The 17,699-nt window shown below is 43.5% G+C and overlaps 1 protein-coding gene and 1 long non-coding RNA gene across 9 annotated transcripts in view; one reads left to right on the top strand and one right to left on the bottom strand.

The window, feature by feature from the left end:
* The window catches only part of impdh1b (IMP (inosine 5'-monophosphate) dehydrogenase 1b), a 114,857-nt gene that overhangs the window by 61,064 nt on the left and 36,094 nt on the right, over positions 1 to 17,699 (bottom strand). For all 8 annotated transcript variants that reach the window (XM_061761960.1, XM_061761955.1, XM_061761954.1 and 5 more), the window contains 3 exons: positions 9,838 to 9,899; positions 4,314 to 4,483; positions 2,747 to 2,924 (listed from right to left, as the gene is read on the bottom strand). The gene's annotated coding sequence lies outside the window, so the exon portion shown is untranslated. The remainder of the gene's footprint in view (positions 1 to 2,746; positions 2,925 to 4,313; positions 4,484 to 9,837; positions 9,900 to 17,699) is intronic.
* Positions 8,901 to 13,938, top strand: LOC133471881 (uncharacterized). Its single transcript, XR_009786430.1, has 3 exons — positions 8,901 to 9,189; positions 11,582 to 11,885; positions 12,437 to 13,938. It is a non-coding gene; the product is annotated as an uncharacterized LOC133471881 (long non-coding RNA).

Here is a 17,699-nt window from a genome sequence, read left to right on the forward strand (position 1 = left end):
TGGGCAAAGGAAATGGCAAACATGACATCATTACATGTTTAGCATTGACCGCTGTGTGTTCAGCTGACCCGGTGGCTCTCAACCGGGGTGCGGGAGGCATCAATGCAGCCACCCGGAGGCAATCGGCGGATGTGAAGACGTTCTAAGGTCAACTCCGAAGGCACGAACACGAGAGGCAAAGAGGAGCCAACCAAATCCCTCCGGCTCCATATCAGATGGAATTAAAAATGCAAAAGCAGGAGCTATACATCCACGCTAAAGAATTAGCTTTAGCATACTCCCAACTAGCTCCAGGCGGGAAAGGAAGACAAAAGAGAAGATACCAAAGGGAATTGGTAAAATGGAGTCGCATCATAATCGGCTTTCATGTTAAGTAATATTTCTAGTCTGCTGCCTCAACGACCCCCCGCATGAATTTAAAACATTTTGATCAAAATATACGAGGTGTGGTCAATAAAGTTATTGGCCTGATATAACAAAAGATATTTCTCAAATCCAAACGACAAGTTTTCACTTTTTAAATAATCTCGCTGGAGTGTAACAAACTTCCCCAGCCTTCTCTGCCATGCCTTGGTGCACCCCAGGAGGCATCCTTCCGGGATCCTCCATCAGCTATGTCGTCACAACCATTATGAAGTCGTCCACATCTTCAAAAAAAAGGGGGGGGGGGGGGGGGGGGATGACATGGAGCCATGTCAGGTGAGTTACAAAGTTGCTCCAGAAATGGCTTTGTCCTTTATTTTTATTTTTTATTACTCTCCATGGAGACGCACACAAATAATCCTCACCTGATAATGACCTAAGTTCCCCTTGTCTAAATTACAAACCGGATGAAAAAGAAGACAACCGCAGCACAACGGCAAAGATAGACAAAATATCTGGAGCGTGTACGCATCGACGGGGGAATAATTCATGGGCTCAGATTGTGGGTTTGGAGAGCTGCCCGCGATGCTGCGTGCATTATGTTAGCAGGCTGTGGGCACATAAATCACAGCGGCGCGCGCAGCAGAAAGCAGTCGCCGAGGCTGCGACTCACAAAGTACCTGTTTATAGGGAATGACAGTAAAACTCGGCATCCACCACCACAAGACGAGCACTAAGCGGCTTAATGTCAGCGCAGAACACTGGAGAACAGAACAGGAGCTTGATAAGGGAGCGGCTGCATGGATGGATGCATGGATGGATGGGCGGAGAATTAAACTAGAAAAGGATGGACAAGTGTGTGTGTGTGTGTGTGTGTGTGTGTGTAGAAGAAGAAAATACCCAATTTGGTGACAGGCTGAAGTCACCTTCCCGCCTTCCTTTAATCCACTGGCGCATAATCCGGGTAGCGTAGTACAAAAATATAGATTACACAACAAATGCTTGCGCTAAACATGACGAGATCAATTTCTGCTTACGTGGCGCGATTCCACCGAGCACCAAGCAAGCGACAGTCCAATGTACAAAGTGGTCGAGATTCAACAAACATGAACCCCTTTTTCTCACTTGGAATTCACTTATTCATGTGTTAAATTAAAACACCATAATCTGATGAAATGCTTTTTATTCTAGTCTACTCTTTTGTTATTGAGAAATAATGGAGAAATCGAAAAGGTGTGCTTGTGCATAAAGTATCAAAAGGAAACTAAAATTGATTCTGTTTAACTCATTCACGGCTGTGGACGCTTATATTCCTTTCTTAATTGTATATAAGATACAATGCCTTTTATTGTCACTATGCACATGTACAATGAGATTAAAAGCAGCGCCTTCTCCAATGCAAACATGAAGTTTAAAAAATTGAATAAGAAAAAAGATCAAAAGATATTTAAAACAAAAGATGATATTGCAAGAAGATGAATAGAATTGTGGTCTGAGTCATCTAATTGCACAGTGTACGTATGGTTTATCGCACAGACACATTCAATATTGCACAGGATAGTACCAAACACGTGAATATTGCACAGTAGGTGAATAAAGGACGCACGGGGATCAGGGTTTAGACTGTGGAGTCGTATTTGTAAATGAATTCTTATATTGCCATCAAAAGCCCTTTCTCAGTCACAGCGTCATTGTTCTGCTTGAAATGTTTCTTTTCACAAAAAGCTTGTTTTGTCGCTTTTTGGTCAAAAAGTGATGTTTTTGGTGAAAGCAACTCATGTACTGCTGCTGATTACTAAAGAACAGTAAAAGCTAGGAACAAACTTTTTTTCTGGTGAAAGAAGAGAATCTACTCTTTCTTTTGGGAGTTTCGGAGCTTATGTTATCACAGAACACAATATTGTGTGGGTCTTGAAAAATCAGTCAAAATGCTCTGAAACGGCTGGCAATATGGGGAACACGGCAGGCAGTGAATGAGTTATTATTAATTGCGTAATACCTCGAACAATTATAAAATCAATTCATTGCAAATATGTAGAAAATAAAGACTCAGGAACAAGGGCAGGGGTGGCACTCCTGGGGGGTTGGGTTAGATGATTTGCTCAGCAGTAAGGTTACAGTAAGTTTCTACAGAAACTATTGCCCCGTCAGCGAGCTTCTATGGCCTGATGCACCTTCCGGGCCTTGTTAGCGCAAGACTGGAAACCCGTAATTGAAATTGGCAGAGAACGGGCTGTGCGCTGCTGGGGGGCTTGGAGTGGGTGCGGTGGGGGGGATTGTGAGTTGGAGGAGGAGAGGAACAAGAGGCAAAGGCTGAGTTAACCTTTTGACGTTTTGACACCCAATTGGTGTACCATCCCGTTTTAGTTTGGAAGATTCTTACCTGGTCAGAAGTCTCCTGTCGCCCCCCCCCCAGAGGCGAGGTCTTCAATGCGGGGAATCAATTTGCGGTATCTTCCCCCCCCCCCGCCATATGGCCGAGACTCGAATCAGCGCCGCAATTAGCACCGCAGCCAGGGGAGAACTCCTCCAGAGCGGAACGCCGGCGTCTCGCGGGGCGGCTACGGGATACCCGACACAGAAGAATGCATTCAGAAGACAAGAACGGAGTGAGAATGTGCTTGTTATTACGCAGTTTTTGTAATAAGTGCTGGAAAAACATTATTTCCACTTCAGCCTGTTTAGGCAGCAAAATAATACCTCATACAAATCAGTCTGCGTTGAAGCTAATTACGCTACTGCTATATTTACAACTAACTGTAATGACATTTTTTTTTTAACAAAATAGTACCACCCGCCTAGGCAGAACACTTTGTGTTGTACCTAAGTACAATTCACACATTTACAACTGTTTTTTTTTTAAGTTAAAAATGGCAACACACCAAAGTCTAATGCAACTGCTTAAAGAGAAAACTCTGATGTAAAAAAAAATGAATGCTAAGATGTTTACAAATAAATTTAAGTTCAAAATGGTACCACACCAAATGATTCCTTTGATTTATACTGGAACCCGTTTAGGCAGAAAACCTGAATCTGAAGTTGTAAAATCAATTAAGCTTCCGTCGCTTCAAGACATGGCGACTAATCAATATAACTGTCGATACATTATGCTGATTAGCATTTCAGTTACCAAATTGATCAAAAATTCATGAGCAGAATTTTACAAAATTCTCAACTGCACAGTGAAAAGGTGTGACGTCATTTATCGAAGACAAACTCAGGTAGCCAAAGAGTTAACGTCTGGTACTTGTTGACCCGACAGAAAGTGAAAGCCAAACTGGCGGCGGCCCAGGCGCACGCGTAAATACAAGCTGCCACACGCTGACTGACTACAAGGCTCCCTGGCTCAGATTAGCTCGATGCTAACAATTAAGGGCACAATAATGCACTGCGGAGGAACCTCAGAGTGGCCTGTGCATGCATGGCTGGGGAGTTGATCAAGAGGTTTGTGGAAGCTGTTTGTCAGGGGAGGGGAAAAAAAAGGCTTAATTAAGTGGGAAAGAAAGCAAGCGAGTTCATTATTTACTAATTGCTTGGCAGTAAACTGGCTACAGGCTACATTCATTATCCTTGGGCTTGGAGAAAATTAAGAGCCAGAGGAGGTTTGAAACTCTCCGGTATTGACTAGAGACAATACTGACATTATCCCAGGTCAAATTGACATACATTAAAAAAATATTTAAATGCACACATTTCTGCCATTTATGAGTCTACGGGAACCATCAAACTTCACCACCATGCTCCGCCCACACGCAGAATTTATAGATCGAACGCATCACTTTCCCGATAATGTCGGTAGCTGTAACAGGGTGCCCACAATGTTTTAAAAGGTAGTAATTGAAAATTGTTCAAAAGGTATTCTATTGAATTTTACGAGCTATCCGATTACAACGGTATTGGTCAAGAGTGTGTACTGATTACACAGCACCACCTGCAGGCAAGTGACTCACCTGTGGCACCTGTATGGACCGACACGGTCTACCAGAATGGAAGACCCCCCCGGCCCCGATGGCCCTCCTGACGTCCACGGTCAGCAGGCACGCGCTGATGCGTCACAGCGGTCACGGTCTCCAGGGGCGGATGGCCGGCTAGGGGGCGGGGGGGCGACGCTCCTCTGCGGCTGTATCAGCATGAGAAACATTTCAGCCAAATGTCAAGCACTGGCACATTTGCACACTTATACAGCACATTAGCACGGTTACATAACGCGCCCGCTAAAATATTGATCCGGCGCAGCGCAGGGCGAGATAGTACTGAGCAGATGCACAGAAGGCAGCATGAACTTCATCCTCAACTATAAAACCCACAAAGACAGGCGAGGTACAATCAAATTCTGACTTTAGCTAACTGTGTTTAACTGCTTAGTCAGTTCATCATTATATTTACAACATCACTCATGGCTCTTTGACCTCTGAAAAACAGTTTGGGAAGATGATAGTAACGACAGTAATTTGCTTTGTATGAAAGTATGAAAGGCTTTTTGTCTGGTTGGGGGTTAGACAATTCTAATCAATGATAACTTATATAATAAGAGCAATTTATTTTAGCGAATGAACAAGATTTCTTTGTTGTCTTGATGTTAGTGCGCAATGGTATATGATCGTAATATAAGTACAACTTCAAACGACGCGGTGGTTAGTAACTCAAGCAAGAAAGCATTTTGGGATTTCCTGAGAATTTGTCATTTTGGAGATGCAAGGATTCCAGCCAACAGCAACGATATGTGACTTACTCCCGAGCTCAGTCTCTTTTGAACAAAGGGCTATAATTCGGCTCTTCTGTGACATTGTCTGTACAGTTATTAAAGACTATATGTTGGCAATGGTTTGGACTCCGGAACGAATGATTCCAAATAGAAGAAAGACAAGGCCTTGCAATTTTGCACTCCACTTGATATCAATTTAAGATCACAGAAGAATAAGTAGCGACCACACTCCGCCGCCGAGCTACACTCGCTCTCCAGTCAGTCGGCAGCAATTAGCCTTGGCTACTTGGCACTGTCGGCGCAGATCACCTGCTCACTGACAACGGCACCTTTTAAACGCCCGAGACGGCCCGCCACGGCAGGGCGCGCAAAGACGATTTCACAGGGGGCGCCCTACCGATAGCTCGTGGGCCTCGTCGGCAAAATTGAGGTGTATGTGTGTGTGGAAGGTGTGTGCAGTCACTATTTGAGATCTGCATCTCTGCTGCCCCTCACAGGAAACGGGTGGCAACAGCACACACTATGCCCATCTCTCCCGAGTCTTAATAATGGCCACATTTCTTCCTGCGTTATTTACATGTTGTCTGCGTCAGAGTCACACCGCACTCAAGTCTCAAGTCACCCACCTCCCCTTCTTCATGCTGCTGCAGTATGCACGCCCATGGGTGATGGCTTCCTGCTGCGTGCGGTGCAGCGAGCTCATAGAAGCTTGTCAGGAGTACACGGCGTGTCAGCAAATGCTGAATACAAATGAGCATTTCTTTGTAAAAGCAGCTGGGACGCTTGTATAACGAAGCAAGGTCAAAGTCGCAAGAACTCACGCCGTAAAACGCATAGGAAGTTGGCAATGTTGGCTTGAAGTTGACATTTTGGGTTTTTCGATCTGGACACAATTTTAATCTTGGAATTTCTGTTTTTCTTCTTCTGAGAAAAATTAAGCCCCACCTACCAGTATATCTGATTGACATGAACTTTGATTCATCATGACCGGACTTCCTCAACAAAGCTGTCAGCTCGGTTTGCTTGAAGCGGTCATGGTTCAAAATAGTATAACTGCCCAAGTTAGTTTTTAACGTTTAAAGAAAAACAAGGGAGGGGGGGGGGAAACAGCACATTGAACAAACAAGAGTAGTCCAGTTGGCTCGATTCAACTTTTGTGGATTAAAATGAACTGGGTGACAGAAAATCTACAAAAATGTAAAGGAAAAAAACTCAAAAGCACAGTTGTATTTTGGATTGATATTGCGACGCTAAGTTAAAACCTAGGCAATTATGCTATTAGGCTAGCAAAATGCTAACCTTGGAATTGCTCTTGTTCTTTCTTCTGGTTATTATTATTATTATTTGGGCAAATGAAATATTTTAAACTTTTCTTCTTTAACATTCTCTAAAATTCACAACATTTTTCAGCTCTGGACAAAATGTGAATTTTGAAATTGCTTCGTTCCTTCTTCTGGTTATTATAATGTCTTCCAAAACGTCTGTATCCTGGTGAATGTAAGGGTCAAGAATAAGAGTTAGGGCACAGAAAAGCCAGAAGAAGTCTTGCTTTAAAAACGCACAGGAAGTTGGCCATGTTGGTTCGAAGCAGATGTGTTCGGGCCATTATAGGGCTACTTTGCGGCATGTGAATCGATGGTGTCCATGGTCACATCATGTCGACACGTGGTAAATTCTCCGCTACATTTCTCACGGTGCAGTTCCTCCACGCTGTTCGGGACTGCTTATTTTCTCTGGAGCCTTACAGCCTTACTGCAGTGCCAGCAGCATAGCATAGTGCAGCAGTGGGTCCGGCGAAGATGTACTAAAGAGCTTTGGAGGCATATAAGCACGACACAGCAAAGGAGCTGACTGTGGAGCACTGGACATCGTGCGGATGCCCGTTGAAGACATGAGAGCAGAGCTAAAGTGAGAAACAGGAGATTGCTGATGAAGATTTGATTCACCTTGTGACAAAGACAGAACCTTCAAACCTTTATGTTTGCATATTCTAATGCATCTCAGAATATTTACAGGTTTTGTTTACACTCCTCTGCGATAACGCTTAAGAGAGCAACACAGCTGCGTTTCCTGAAAGCTGGCTCGGCAGTTTTGCGTTATAAAGTGCCTCGTTGCGATGTGCTGCAGGCCTCATGATGTTTTAAGTCGGACGACTTTGTTTTACAGCGAGCCGTTCGGAGGGCGCACGTATTATTATTTCCCATGTGAGCTCGCCTTGCACAGCTGAGTAATGGAGATTAGATTGAGATTGTTGAAAATAATCCACACATTTAGACAAGTCTTAGAGGATATACCGAAACGCCAACCAGGATACAGCGCAGGCGGGTAGTGGAAACGAATGGAAGATCTCTCCCCGCACTCACCAAACATGTTCATTAATCCTCTAATTGGATTAATTAAAAGTTGGCTAATTATGGTCCTCTATGGTGCGAGGGCCAGCCCACAACGTAGTGCTGAGTCATGGAAAGAGCCTGACGAGAACTCTCCTCGGAAGCCAAATACGCAGCACACCTCGGTTTACGGTGTCAGGCGGCATTCAAGTGGACAAAAGCTATCAAATAAATGGAAACGGACTATAACAAGGAGTGCAAGGCTAGCATTGGCTTGAAATGATATTTTTTCAATAACACTCAGGTTTGGGCTCTGTAGGTATTTGCAGTCTCCCAAATATCTGTCCCATAAAAATGTAGGTGAGATAGGACATAGAAGCAAAGGCATCAATAGTGCGCCAAGATTGTGCCATTGAATACCGATTAGTTAGCTTTTGAGGCCAACGATCCAAAGGAATAAGGACAATAACGCGGGTGCTAGGTGAGTTACTGATAGTACAGCAGTTCATTCGACTGGCAACCAGTCCAGGGATTAGACACCCTTACACCCAAGGTCAACTGGGATAGGCTCCAGCAAGCCACAATCCTGAACGGGAAGTCGTAGAAAACTGATCGGTGGGAAAATTGTACACAGAGTACAGGATGCTGCTGCCCGAGAGGGGAGGATGCAGTGAGCATATGTTGACTTCATTCTGGAACCTCTCCGCCGCTATCTGTCCTCTTTTCCCTCATTCCGCCCTCTAATAACGACGAGGGATCGACAAGGCGACGGGGCCAGCTCTGTTATGTAAGCGTGCCCCGACAGCGGCTGCTCAGAGGATGTGCTGACAGCATGCTTTCTCAGCGTCATTAGCGCGCCATCACAGCTGGCTCACAAACGGTCGACGGGGGTGTGATTGAAACCTTTCCCACAATTCATCCACAGCAAAGCCAACTGACATGCAGTCTCTCTGTGTAGGATGTGCTGGATGCGTACCTTTAAAGGGCGCGGTCTTGTGAGTGACGTAAGGAGGTGGCGATGTAGTAGCTCCTTGCGAGTGTTCTCATTTTGTATTTAACGGTTCGTCCCGTTCACTAAACGTCTGAAATTGCGACTGTGGCACAATTATACCTCAAGACATTTGTTTCTCAAATCGTCTTTCCTCACTGAAATGAAACCAAATGTCATTGATCCTTTCCAGCCTCCCAAAACAACAATACAAATGTTTGTCATGTGAGTCAAGGAAAATAGGACTCTATGATATTGTACTTCATAAAAACATACAGTAATGACAATTAAATAGAATGTAACACATTTAAGCTGCACTAATATTAGCCATTCTTCGCAGAGGATAAAGAATATATATGCCTGTGAGTATTGTTATATGATCTATCTACATGTTTCTCCACAGTTTGTATGTACACTTTGTGGATCAATTCCACAACTTCTTGGCCATACAGGCAAAAAGAGCTGTTGGCTTTGCGTCCTTCCCTGCAGTGTGGTTTAGCACAAGCAGCTTGGCAGCAGCTACCGCTCCGGCGGTGGAAGGACTTGGCCTAGCAACCACTCCGAGCTCTGAGTAAACATCTGCGAGGCACAAAAACACGGGAGAGGCAGAGGATACGCACAATCCCTTTAGCCTTAAAACTTTGATGGCGAGGGAAAGGTTCTCGCCGCCATCCGCCGACCCTCGCCTCCAAGTTTGGATGGAAACTTCGGGGGCGGCAGAGGGTGAAGCAGTGAAGCGGAAACTTTTCCAGGGCTGAGAGGCTGTTCGGGAGAGCTGCACAGCGGCGGAAACGAGCGACGAGGTGATGGTTGACGTACTTATGATTTTGTTTATGCCACCGGAAGCAAACTTCCATTCCACAATGTTGTAGTTATGTAACATTTGCTTGGTTGGCAACGAGTGTGCGTGAGCGTGTTTGTTTGGCATCCTGCAGATTGAAATCAGACTTAAATTGATAAGCCACGCCCATATTTGGCAGCTTGAAGTGGTCCAATGAGACAGTTTCATTGCCATTTGTGACACGATTGGCTCAGAGGTGGATAAAAGTGTTTTTGTTGTCTCCACCCTGCGGTACGCTTGCTCCCATTGCCGTGGCAACCACAGTCACAGCAGGTCCAATTCATGATTTCAATTGTCAGCACAGAGGGGGACGAGTTTGATTTTTGAATTGGGCAATGGAGCGACATTTGGCAGGGAGGGCAGAGAACATCATCAAGTGGGAGACAGTGAGGAACAGCGTGATGCGAGAATCGAGACTCATTTGCACACGTCCCCCTAAAAAGGAGCACCGTCCCTCCGACCCCGAGGGTGGAAGGCGGCACACAGAATGGATTGCACATACTGTGCTAAAACGCTACACAAGTAACAGTCCTCTTGGCATTCATTACTCACATCATTTGGAATATGATGAATCATTTTTGTACAATGATGTCATATATCTGAGGCTTACCATCACCAGGAAAGCAAGGCTGCTTTCAAAATGTCTCTCGACGACGACTTGGCTGAAACTTCCTGCGGGAAAAACACAACCAATGTTAGGACATGACTTTTCTAGGTCTAGTGGAGAAATTAAATATATTTTTATTATAATTATGTTACCTTTAACACTAAAAATAAAATATTTTGTTTTTAAAATACTGTATAAATATTTAACCACCTGTTGTTGTTATTTTCATCCAAAAGCATATGAAATAAATATATTATCTGAAAATGTATTAAAATATCTCAAGGCACCATTGTAATAAAAATATTCCAAATGTATTTTTTAAATTTCAAATATATATTGGCATTTCATATTAAATATATTCAGGCATTGGACATCTTCTGGAAGTTGGTGAAGTTCAGTTTAACCACCCTTAAAAGAAGTCATCACTGAGGAAGGTGACAGTATTTTTGGACCATGTTGAGTCCTTCGGTAATGTTACACAAACAAACAAACAAAAGCGACAGTTGTGCACGCGTGTGCGTCTACGATTTGATGGACCACCGAGACGACTAGAAGGTTCTTCAAGGAGACTCCAGAGTCGTCCGGCAAATGTGTTGTGTCAGAACATCCCCTTCTCTTTGCACTTTGAAAGCAAGGGGGCGCAGGCTGGTGTGGCCTTAATGCACTGCACCGACACGTTTGTCTACACACTCTGCTTGGTGTTTGTGCGTATCCACCGAGGAGTCTCGACAATGACAATGTACATCAAGCGGGAGCCCGCAGCCAAATGGCCAGCGTGGCGCGTTCCCTGCTTCCTACGTGGACAGCTAGGTCAGACACATACAAACGCACACACACACTGTACAACAGTGTCACAGGAAGTTGTGCTAAAAGTGTAGCGGACACATGCCGACTCAGCGGCCTTGAAAGCATTAAGGGCGGACAGGAGACGAGCAAGTGTGGGGGGAGGCAGGAAAGAGAAACAAGCAAATGGTAAATAAATCAAGTTGCTCCCAAACGACCTTGAGGTTAAAGTAAACAACAGCAGAAAAAAAAAAAGGACAAGGGAGTCACACTTAAAGTCGACATTCAAAGTGACGTGTGCTATTGTTTATTCTACAGTGTGCGATTTTTGCACTGCATGACATGAGACTGCACCGTTACTATTTTGAAATGGGATTTCTTTTGAGTGGCTTTAGGGCAAAGTCACATGTAAAATTCTAATTCAAACCGATGTGTAATGTTTTGCTTCTCCATTTTTTGCACTGCACGGTTATTAATTTACGGAATATTTTTTGACCCAAAGTTACGCTTAAAGTCATACTTCAAAATGAGTTTTTCTTCTCCAGCGTAAGCACCGCATGATACCTTGTGGTTGTTTTTGAGCTACAGTGGCCGATTTGTTCCACAAACCTGCGTTTGAGAGTGCCAAAATTTCAGAGCATAAACCCACCTTAAGACAAGTGAAAACATAAGCGACAATGATATTTAACATTTTTATAATTTGTATTAATTTATGCTATTTATTTTTTTAAGTCGTAAATAATTCTTTTTTTTTTTTTTTTTAAGTATATGTATAAATTACTGTAAGTTTGAAATGAAAGTATAGCCAACGAACCAACTTCCCTACTAGTTAGAGCAAACATGCTTGTCGGGGTCTATACTGCAATGACTCGAAATGCCCACGTGAATCAGGAAGGGTCACGCCAACAGTGCGATGACACATCAACGCGCAAATGATGATCATACCTCATCGATGTGTGTGCAGGACTAGACAAAAACACAAACGCACGCTGGTTGGCTTCTACAACGGCCGGCGGATCAATGAGAGGGCCCGGACGGCAGCCTAACAAGGCGGGCGATAGAGTGGCACCAGCTTCTGATCCCGACGGTGGAGACGGAGCCTCCAGGGCGAGGGTGCAAGCGGAAGCGGGAGGCGTGGAGAGAGGCGGGAGGGCTCCAGCCTGGCAAAATGTATCAGGAAGGAGAGTAATGATGGGAAAAGGAGGCGACAGGGACGGGAAAAGGTCTCCGAGGCGAAAGTGTTAGCGGCGGAAGAAGCAGCGGGAAAGGTACATGCACCCAGTTACGTGTGTGTGTGTGTGTGTTGTACTGTGGAGATACAACTTCCTCATCTCGTCAAATCCAGGTTGACACCATGAGAAAGACTGCAAAATAGCTGAAATGGCATGCTCTGCGCTGAATTTCGACCGAAAATATACTCAAAGAGTGAAGAGCGACGTTACATAAATACTGTATTTATTATTCAGACTAGGTGTGTGACTAGAATTTCAACTAAACGGTTTAATTTTACATTTTGAAGAATTTAGTAGGAGCATCACCATACAATATTTGTGCAAATTTAAAAGCAGTTACAATTTTTGATCATGATTCAAGTTGGTTAACCCAAATAGTCAACTTGTGAATTTTGCTAAATAATGTCACTTTACTACTAATAACTGTGCGGCGATTTGAACAAAGCCCAACAAAACGTTGAGCCAAACTGCTGCTTGTTGCGGAGCGAGGTAAGTGGCTTGTCCAAGCTGTATAATATAAAGTATGCAATTAATACAAGCCGGATCTTCGCAGCTTAAGTATGACTAGTGTTTGTAATCCTTCACAGCAAGTGCATTGCGTCTATAGGAGGCTGCCTCTCTGCTGCAATGCAGAGGATTCCCCCACAATCCCTCTCTGTCGGTCCCCCTCCTCCCTGCATGAAGACAGAGATGGAAGTGTGTCGATGTAACACTCTTTTTGCAGCAGACGTGGGCCCACGTACCCCCTCGCCACGTACGTGACCCGTGTGTCGGGCATGAATGACAGCGACTCCAACTCGACTCAACGCGGGTCCTGTCCATCTTAATAAATTCGAACATTTCCTGCCGAATTTCTACATTAAAAATCATTTCCATTACTTCTTGATTGTTTGTTAAATAATATTATAGTTTTAAGGGATGGTGAATTTGGGGTTTTTGTTTGGTGTAAGCTATAATCATCAAAACTATACATACATTTGAAATATAAGTAATATTTCACTGTGTGTCGTTTCACTTCTTGAACTACAGTACCTAACTAAATGAAGCTTTTGACACTATTTTAGTGGATTGTGATGCACCTATAAATAGTATGCTCACATGTATTGATGTATGCTGCAGTGTGTTCTAGCAAGTTGTACAATATTTGCCATTTTTTCCAAAGTAAACGACGCTTGTGTATGCATGTATGTGTGCTGAACGCGGTGGGATTAAAATCCGAGGGTGGCCCGGCTTTGGGAAAGATCAAGAAAAGGATGAACGCTAACAGTTCTGTGAAGATGACGAGCGCTCACACGTCCGTCAGAATGAATTTGGTTATCGGCGACGTCGGCTAAATTAGCATCGAAACGATTCCCGCTGACGGCCGCCTATCTCCGCAGCCAAAATGTCCGTGTTTATTGCAGGAGTTGAGGAAGAGGTAGGAGGAGGATGAGACTCTGCGGTATGGGGGAGATCATAAAAAGAGGGGAGATTAGGTGGGAGGGAGGATTTTGAGAAAGATGCTAGCTTGCGAGACTTTTTAACAGCCCCTATTTCCTCAAATAGTGGCTGCACCTTGAATGAACACCATTCCACAAACGCTTGCTGAGTGAGCCATGGACGTAAAACGGTTGAGACGACCAATTTTCACACGCGGATGTTAAAAGCACATTTTTTTTTGCCCACTTGAACCACGTTAATAACCAAAACAGCAGCACCAACGCACATAAACGACACTCGGAACAAATAAAAATGCCCCGATACTACGCATCGATATTAATTAAAAACACCGATGACAACACTTTAAGGAGTCTTCAAATTATGCTCCGCAAAACGGACGATAACCTCCACTCGGCACGTCAAGAGACAAACGATGGCGTGAACGATGGCGTGAAAACTCTGTCCTAGTTTTATCTTACAACGTGTGCATCTCAAGAAGTTGTCTTGAATTTCTTATGACTTTATTTTGCTGTTAACACACCGAGGTAAAACTTCCACTATTCCTATTCCTGCTTGCTTATGTCCACCAGCATTGACCTTCTTCTTCATCTCTGACCAACTGAACTGTATTCCTTAAACACGGCAACCCCTTGTGTTTAGAGGGAAACACCAGGCTACATTTAAGTGTGTGGTAAGAATGTTGGATGTTAAAATGTCAGCAATGACATGTTGTCACTGGGGGGGGGGGGGGGGGGGGGGGGGAAGCGTTATTTCTGAGTGAAACGTTTGCCCTGTTCAAGGACATTTTGTGGTTTTGAACAATATCTGATTAAAATAAAACACTTTCAACACAATGGCAAGTCTTAAGACTACATTTCTAGTGTTAAATAAATAATACTAATAACAGTCATTTTTTAAAATTGCTTTTCATTAAATACTTAGCTGTAAAACATTTTGATTGCTCGGAAAAAACAAAAAAAAACTTTTTTTGTTTTTTTGGGATTGACCAAGGACAAATTGTTGACATTCCTGAATCCCATTAAAGGACATTTACAGCAAATAAAGCTAATTGGCGTCCATTATGTAAAAGGTAAGTCTCTGAATCGGACAGGTTTTTATAAGCTGGACATTTTGGAATAACATACATTGTTTTCCACACATGGAAGCTGTCCAACATGTGCCAACGATTACAGAGACAGGACCTATTCGACTAAATGCACTGCAAAAAAAACCCGCATTACCGATATGAACCATCCATTACACGTCTTTTGACAGCTCACACCCCGCGAAAAGGATCAATGCGATGCTTTGGACATCCTCCAAGGATGACTGCATTGATGAGAATGTTTCACCATCACTTTGCGCAGCGCGTTATCATAAATGGCACGCTCATTAGGACGCTTCTCTGCGGAAACCGATGCACGGCGCTGGGGATGCATCATCCTCCCCATTATCCCGCTGACGGCTATTGACAGAAGCACGCGAGACGCCACCTTGGACCAGCGGATTTGTCCATTTGGGATGAGGGCAATTATGCGGATCACCTGATTGCTATTGTGGATGGAGATCACATTTGCAAAGTGGGGTGGGCTTTGCCAGACAGGCGGGAAAACAAATGACAAAATAATAAAGATTGAAGTAAATTGGGGACGTCCTTCACCAAAGAGGTGGAAAAAAATATATATTAAAAAAAAAAAAAAAAAATGAAAAAAATCAAGAAAGACAATGGGCCCTCTGTTAGAAAAATATATGCCTTTGCATTGTCCATGTTAATTATAACCTCGTATTATAATCTAGTTTTAGTGTGAGGACAAGAACGCAGACCTTGTTCCTCGCTCTTTTTGATAATGTATTATCACTTTGTTACAACACAACGCAAGACGTCTGTGGTTGGAAGGCGCCAGTTGGACTTGTTAAATTGTAACTCCAAAGAAAGAAATCCTTTCACAACTTTTTCCACAATTAATGTGCTCTGTACAACTCAAAAAAATATCTTTTTGAGGTGGAGGGATTAAAAACAACTGAAATAATGAGGTTGCGCAAGTGTGCACACCCTCTTTAACTGGGATGTACCCAAAATACATTTCAGATGTTCTAGTAGGCTTTTCATGCCATTTTGTTGTTTGTTTGCTTAGCAGCACCCTGAAGGTTTTGTGCTAACAGTGACTGCTATTTTGAGCTGTTCATAATTCCTTCCAACTCTCTAAGTCCCCAGTTCCAACTGAAGAAAATACAGACGAGGCTACCGTGTCGATTAGTCAAACTGGCGCCTGGGGCAATTATTTTTTTTCCCCCTTCCAAAAGCACATGATCTTTTGCAAACAATCCTCGCTTTCAAAATGAAAACTACATTAAAATTGAATACGGAGATGCCTTTTTTTTTTTTTCTATATACACACAAAATGAGAACACGAAGCAAATCTGTTTCATGAGTGTGGGACTTGGATAGGAGTTTCACCCATGAAAAATGTCATTTGATTTCATGAAAACTCAAGGATGCCATGTGAAAAAGTAAGTTGAGCTCCAACAAGGACCACCTCCTTGGTCGAGGTAACTAATGCTACGCCACCAGCTGTTTTCTGCAGCCCCCTTTCACCCCTTGAAACTTCCTCGTTTTCCCCACTGGCTGGCCCGAGGCTAAAAGGGAAAATGAACTGTCGGCTCTCTGGCTGCCGCGTCTGTGTGTCATTCTGTCTGCATATTCATAGAGTGGAGATAAGCGAGCGTTGAGCAACCCGCGCGGCAACGAGACATATTGATCGCCGCCGAGGGAGGAAACAAAAGGGCAGGGGGAGTCGGAGGCCTTCCATCCAGAGGACGCGCAGAGAGGAAGGAAGACGCGATTACACGCCGTCCTCCACTTCATTTGGTAACCGCTCACAAATGAACAAGATGGCAAGAGCGGGGACGCAAATGGAAATTGGATAAGAGTAATTGGACAAGAGTGATAATACTAATCCTATAGCCGTTCAGTATGCATGAATGGGGTGTAATCCTTTGGGTGGCAAATGTTTGGAACCACGAAGGCTATAATTTTTTTAAAGTGTGTCTTAATGTATGTACCATACAGTAATAGATGAGCCATTTAGAGGTGCTAATGTAATGTCTTATAAGGCCATTTTCATCACATTTCAGAGCTCTCCTTCACTAAATACAGCTTGAAAACATTTTGAATTTTGTGGTGGAATCAGCTTGAGACTGAGACACGTTTACCCATGCAGCGTAGTGATGCGCAACCTAAGCAACACGCCTATTTTTTATTTTTTTTATTTAACATACGTGCTTCAGTGCCCTGCAACCAGTCCTTGTAAACAAAGCACACACGTATGTCCTGACCTAAAAACGTCACTTACCGAGGCAACCAGAACAGTCGTTTTCTCTTGCAGCATCAACTATTTAAGATAAACAGCGTCAGCCCATTTTCAGATGCTAAACTTGCTTGGAATCCTAAAAGATTAGGCAGCAGATTTCACACTCCATACCCAACATGACAAGAAACTTTATTCTCTTGTTTTTTTCCCCCTGAAATAATAATAAAAAAAACATCTTGTATATTCTTTTGGAGATACCACACAACGATAAAACTAGGGCTTTACGAGTGTGTCCAGCTTTAATAGGCGGGGCCTGGCCTGGTGAGTGACGTGGGGGTCGGCGAATGAGAGTTTTGAATGGGCTGGCTATTAACTGCGTGTTGAGCGGCTGGGCGTGACTTGTTTGTATTCTTACAGTTGGATTTTGCGTGAGCATTTTTGTAAACCAATGATTCCAGTTATTCGATGAATCCCTGCAGCCCTAGATAAAACTAGAAAACCTCAGAACTGGTCCTAATCTTGTTCAGTATGTTTCCTTAACTTAAAACTCTTGTCGCCAAAGTTGGTCGAAAAAGGTCTGATTGATTTTGTGTAAAGTTCATTTCAGGCCGTTGAAGTTACAATTTCAAGGGAAAAAGTGTACAGTATATCAATAAGTATCGCTATTCATTAGCACGCTAAGCTTGACCGTCAAACTGTGGTCCGGCTAAAACACGCTCCAGGATGAAATAGAATCAGTTGCATGTTTGCCGCCTTCTCAAATATAAAATGGAGCCATCCCATATTTTGGTTCAGACTCTCCAATCTCCTAGTAAGTTCTGGCTAAAGTATTTTTTCTTACTAACTTTATGCCTTCCAAAGCAAGCCAGAGTGCACACGACTATTATTAGTACAGAAAGAGGTGGGACTGCATTAACAGAAAGCCAATCACCTTTCGGGCTAACCATTGTACAAGGACGTCCCTGGGCTATGAACACTTTTTTTTCCTTTTTAAACATAATGGAAATAGTCAAACGCTTCAACAAGCACAATCAAGCCTCGACGTTCAATTTGTGCTTCTCACCCCCTTCGCGTTGGCATACAGCACACACAGACACACACTGGTTTAAGACCCCTGGGA

Source organism: Phyllopteryx taeniolatus, chromosome 22 (assembly GCF_024500385.1).
Source record: "Phyllopteryx taeniolatus isolate TA_2022b chromosome 22, UOR_Ptae_1.2, whole genome shotgun sequence".
In the NCBI taxonomy this organism is placed as follows: Eukaryota; Metazoa; Chordata; class Actinopteri; order Syngnathiformes; family Syngnathidae; genus Phyllopteryx; species Phyllopteryx taeniolatus.